The following is a 6,158-nucleotide window of genomic DNA, read 5'->3' as shown; positions in this document are numbered from 1 at the left end:
CTGCACAAAAGAGGGTTTTAAAGACACTCTGTTGTTGTTCTTATTTATTTACACACTCGTGCCGTCGAACTGTTGTATAAACGCAATATCACACTCGTAGCCGTGCGATATGGCTGTATATCAGCACGGCGGCCTCGTGCCTACGGACGAATCACAGCGTGCTGATATACAGCCATATCGCACGGCTACTAGTGAGATATTGCTCATATATATAAGTGTGTGTTTTAAATAAAAACATCAGAAACAACCTACAAATCAAAATGAATTATTGTGTTCACAAATGCCCTATTAACAATGAGTGTTTTAATATCACTTTTATTATTATTAAAATAACACGTAGTTTGCTCTTATCCAATGACAGAACACGTCACTGTTCTGATGAAAACGTGGATGTTCAGATGGAACATCAGGATTAATTCTATTTGAGGTCAAGTGAGTCCAGAGTGTTAGCTGACATTTGACTTCCATAAACACCAGCCGGATGGGTTAGATTCATAACCCAACATGCTGGGTTAGTTTAACTCAATACATGCTCTGCCCAGTTTATCAAGCACTAGGCTGCCAGTTGGGATCATTTTTACCCAGCCATTTTTAGAGCTCATGTTTGAATCACAGAAATGGAAACAGAGCTGAGAATAGAAACTGCAGGTCAACATGTGCTTTACACCAGTTTCAATCCTGGTGCTGGGGGGTGAAAGCGCTAGTATTTCATCATCTTTGTGACTTTGTCTAGTTAAAAATCATCCTCTTAATCCTCTTAATCTGAAGACTAGTTCAAACCTGTTCTACACGTTTGTTTCATCTAACAGTGAAACTGAATTGAGCATCTGGAAAAACTAGTCCAGAGGCATTTCAGTCTAATACAACATCTCATCTTTTTATTTGGCCATCGTGTCTAGCGAACTGGCTGTGTATACAAAACAGTGGCAATGATGGGAATTATACCATAAATCTTGCATCAAATTTGCTTGTGAAAAAGGGGCTCTTTTAATTGTTGTTTTATGCATCTAACTAATTTGGAGTTACTTAGGTAACTATCATCTTGCATTGATGCATGACTATATTTTGTATGTGATCAAGGCTTGTGTGTGGTTGATCAAGCTGATCAAGCATTTCTGTCTTCAAACCATCATAACCACCATAACAGGTGTTGGGTTAACCCTTAAATGCATGACTGTTTCGCCAATCATTCTTACATATTTGGGTCTTTATCGACCCGGATTTATATCTAACACAGAAGGATCTCTACCTGTCGCGATCTCTATCTATCAAACATATTCTCAAAACTATATAATTTTCAACATCTTCAAAATCAATATTTCGATCGCTAACAGCTTCATCAGATCCATCCAGTGACAGTGACCATCATATTTGATTGCGTTCAGTACTTGCTCTGCAGTAAATCTGAGCCATTTCATGTTTTTTCTTATTATTTCGTTTTCTGTCTGAATGAGTCGTCATTTCAGCATTGTGTATCAGACATTGCCACTTTGCGGAATAAAGGTAAATTGCACTAATTCCGTCATCAAAGATTAAATTATTGTTGTGCAGAAAAAAATATATGTACACTCATACACACCTCGGGTCATTAGCGACCCTATACAATTTTTACAAAAAATGAATACAAAAATAGGCATTCTTTTATAATTTTATGATTTTTTTTCTTGTTATATTCTTTATAATGAATTGATTGAGGAATCCCAAGAAGGTTGATGTCTAACTTTAAAAACTGAATGAGGAGGAGAGTAGTGAATGACGTCCTGGGTCACTAAAGACCCGAGGTATGCATTTAAGTGTGCATTTAAAAAAAAAAAAAAGTAAAAAAGTAAAAAAAGTTCCTGGAGGTGGGTGCTATGTCAGGAGTATTTTAAGATTCATTGTGTCTTAGGGTATGTTTACTAAAAACGTAAAAGTTTTTCCTTTGAGTTTTTCACAATGTTGATAACGTTGTCAATACAACCCCACTTCACACGGATACGCTAAAACAACTAAAATGTTCTATTCTAATGCCAGGCCAGTAGATGGCTGTCACTTTGTACAGAAACATTACGCGACTACAGACTGAACACGCAATACGCATGACGTCACAAATTAACGTTTTTGTAGTTTACATGGAGACGATAACGGTATTGTTTTCAAAGGTTTTCCATTTTTAGTTGAAAACGTTGTGTAAACGGTCCCTCCGTTTGGTTTTCCTGCTTTGTCTCTCTTTTCATTCATTGTTAGTTGCCTTGGTTTCTTGAGTTACACAGCTGTTTTCTTTTAGCTCATTAGCTTTTATATAAATTTGAATTGTTCTTTGTCTAGTATTGCATGTTTTTGTATTCAAAGCTGTTATGTTTGCTTAAGTTTGGATTATCTTCTTTCTTTTGTTTGTTTAAATAAATTCTGCTGCTTTAAGATCCATTTCCCCTTCCTTGCTCTGTCTTGCTCTGGAAGTGTGCTTTGAGTCGAGGCAACGTTATTGCCTCCACAGTGCGCATTAAAATTGTTTAATGCACAGCTAGCCATGGAATTTCCCTTACTTAAATCCACAAAGTTCATTTGTATTAGAGGTCCAAGCATTGATTTTCTTCCTCTCTTCTTTCTGCCATGAAAGTGTATGGGCATCAAAAACTGTCAATATTAGAGACCCTAAACTTGGCAGGCTGGTCTCAAACGTGTATCTACTCAGGCGCACAGACACACATCCGTCCAACACTAGGTGGCGCTATAATAAGGCAGTTTGCATTTTGGACCATGACTTTGGAACCCTGAGTGCTGGAAACAAAATGTGAACATACTTTATATGTGAATTATATTGTCTGGCATTGTTAGTTTTTCACAAATGCAATGTCCAAATTTGGCGAAACTTAATACAGTGGGTATAAAAAGTCAGCCCTGTTAAAATTGCAGCAAGATGTAAAAAAAAAAAAAAAAAAAAATCCTGTGCATCATCAATAAAGTGTTGGTATTGTCTATTAATGTCACAATCTTTTTTTTTTTTTTTTTTTTTCACATTAAGCTAAGAATGTGTGTGTATCGCAAGTTCCCAAAACTTGCAGTTTGCTCACATAAGCTAACTTTGCTTTCTTTATTGGAGAGGTGATCTAAATATTCATGGCTTGAAACAGATGAAAATTTGACAAGCCTGTGCTACAGTATGGAGGACGAAACCTGCAAAAAACAATAAATAAATATGTAAATAAATATACAAAGAAATGTAAAAAAATAAAATAAAATAAAAAACGTAAATAAATAGGTAAATGTAAAAAAAATGAAAATAAATATTTACTTTTATTTCCTTATTTCCTCTTTTTTCTTATATTTATGTATAATTGTATTTTTTTTCCACATTTCTTTATTTTTTCAGTTATTTATTTATGCATTTATTTATTTATACATTTCTTTGTTTGTATGCTAATGAGGAGGGCGTGCTTTCATCAGCAATCAAGCTCAGAGTGGCAGTGTTAAAGCATTTAGGTCACAGTGACACCTTGTGGTGTGATTAAACGAAACGCAAGAGGTTTGGATGTCATGGGAATGTCATGAACAGTAGCATGTTTACCCACCACTCAAAGCACGCAATTGCGTGGGGCGCCACAAGCTTGGACGTCTGACAGAAATAAAGTCAATCTAGTTAGTAATAAGTAATCAGATCTTTTAATCAGATCTTATGAGATTTAATGTCTTTTATCTTCAGTTGATTTCATCTAAGGATGTGGGTGAAGTAAGTTGTAGTTCTTGTGTTTCCCTTTTCTTCACTGGTTCTTGTTAACAGCATGTGTTCCAAGAGTTCAGTACATGGAAAAGACATACATTGAGTTTCAAACCCCATTGCTTCCTCCTTCTTATGTAAATCTCATTTGTTTAAAAGAATTCCGGAAAACACGTGGATCTCAACATAACACCGACTGTTACGTAACAGGGATCATTAATGTGTATGACCCCAATATTTGCATATATGCCAGCCCATGTTCAAGGCATTAGACAAGGAAAGGCAGTATTAATGTCTGGATCTGTGCACAGACAAGGTAAGCCAGCAAGAACAACAGCGAAAAATGGCAGATGGAGCAATAATAACTGACATGATCCACGATAGCATGATATTTTTAGTAATATTTGTAAATTGTCTTTCTAAATGTTTCATTAGCATGTTGCTAATGTACTGTTAAATGTGGGTTAAATGTGGTTAAAGTTACCATTGTTTCTTACTGTATTCATGGAGACAAGAGCCGTCACTATTTTCATTTTTAAACACTTGCAGTCTGTGTAAACACAACTTCATTCTTTATAAATCTCTCCAGCAGTGTAGCATTAGCCGTTAGCCACAGAGCATAGCCTCAAACTCATACAGAATCAAACGTAAACATCAAAATAAATACTTTACTCACATAATTCGAAGCATGCATACAGCAAGCATGATGAACATCTTGTAAAGATCCATTTGAGGATTATATTAGCTGTGTGAACTTTGTAAATGCACTGTAATATAGTCGAGATCTCATGTGGCAGGGAGCAGGCTCAGTGTAGTTAATGATGCCCAAAAATAGGCAGTTAAAAAATCTATGGGGTATTTTGAGCTGAAACTTCACAGACACATTCAGGAGACACCTTAGACTTATATTACATCTTGTGAAAAAGCATTCTTGGGCACCTTTAATTATCTGATTAACTCTAACTCTGCTTCAGTGTTACTTTAAGGGACCATGTACTTTGAGCAGAGTTGATTTAACTCTGGGGATTTTACTGTGTATATACATACAGTTAGGGTGATATTAAATGACTAAAACTCTGATATAATAGTATTATTGCCCATCTCTAAGTCATTCATTCCCTGTGCGACTTCTTGCAAAGGCACGTCCAAACTTCTTGTGTTTCGTTTAGTCACACCAAAAGCTATGTGGTCTAAAGCTTCAGCACTGCCACTCTGAGCTCAACTGCTGATGTCTGAGCAAAAACATGCCCTCCTCATTAGCATAAAGACAAAGAAATGTACAACTAAATAAATGTGGAAATAATAATAGGCCTATATAAAATTGGGCTACTTTTACACTTTTGCCACAAATTGTTTTTCATTTCAGTGGGTTGAAGCGACCCCAAATAACATGATATTTAGCCACTGGAATGTGAATTTTAGCAAGGGATCCCCACCAAAAATGTGGATTTCACCCCCTGGAACGCGATTATTACCGGGGGAAATTTTCTCATTTCCCTCCTCATTAGTATACAGACAAAGAAATGTATATATATGTGTGTGTGTGTGTGTGTGTAAATAAATAGGCCTACATAAATAAATATGTAAGTAAATAAATGTATAAATAAAGAAATAAACGAAATAAATAAATAAATGTGGAATTATACATAAATAAGGAAATAAAATAAATACTCTAAAAAATTATTTACATTTCTTTGTATATTTATTTATTTATTGTTTATACATATTGGACACGTGAATAAATCTGCTCTATTAACATTCTATTAACCGAAATTTTTACATTAATATCTTGTTTTCTTTCTATATAAACTCTCACGGCTAGCGCGAATCCGAGCGCAAAGCAATTTGTACGTAAACGCGGTGTCAATATGTAACCTACAGAATAGATACAAAAGATGGGAATAAATCTCACACAAGGTAAAAACGTCAATGTTTGTGGAATATTTAATGCTAAAATGTAGCTCACAGGCTATATCTGTAGTTCAGATAGTCCATGAACTGCACATTTCAGTTCAAGCCTCTGTAGGAATCCTTTGTTTCGAGATCATTCTCGAAACGAACATTTGCAGCATGAAAGAAAAGTGGGTTCTGCACGGGCTAATGCTTTTTCCAGATCTTAGATTGTGGATTTGCTTTCTTAGGCGTACTCTTCTCAGTGTGCATAAAGTATTACTTGCGTGACAGTTTGTCTTACCTCGTCTTATTACGTGAACGTGTCATTGTGCAGGGCAACATTCGTTAAACGGGAAACCGAAAGTGTTTCACTTCATACTTTTACTTTCACTTTTAAAGCAACACACATGTCCGAATACATGAAATTATTCCACTGTGAGTTCATCGAAAATTTCTTTTTTTTTTTTAAATTACCTTTGCACAAGTTTTATAGAAATGTTGGTGTGTTACTGAAGAACTGTTGTTTGGAAATATGACTGAAGTTGTAGAGATGATTTGATGGTGTTAT

The 6,158-nt window shown here is 35.4% G+C and overlaps 1 protein-coding gene across 6 annotated transcripts in view; it reads left to right on the top strand.

Moving 5' to 3' along the window:
- Positions 1–5,875: 5,875 nt before the first annotated feature.
- The window catches only part of irf10 (interferon regulatory factor 10), a 137,894-nt gene continuing 137,611 nt past the window's right edge, over positions 5,876–6,158 (top strand). For all 6 annotated transcript variants that reach the window (XR_010892860.1, XM_067371246.1, XM_067371247.1 and 3 more), the window contains exon 1: positions 5,876–6,025. The gene's annotated coding sequence lies outside the window, so the exon portion shown is untranslated. The remainder of the gene's footprint in view (positions 6,026–6,158) is intronic.

The sequence above is a fragment of the Chanodichthys erythropterus genome, chromosome 20, assembly GCF_024489055.1.
Source record: "Chanodichthys erythropterus isolate Z2021 chromosome 20, ASM2448905v1, whole genome shotgun sequence".
In the NCBI taxonomy this organism is placed as follows: domain Eukaryota; kingdom Metazoa; phylum Chordata; class Actinopteri; order Cypriniformes; family Xenocyprididae; genus Chanodichthys; species Chanodichthys erythropterus.
This window is presented reverse-complemented; position numbering and strand designations above follow the sequence as displayed.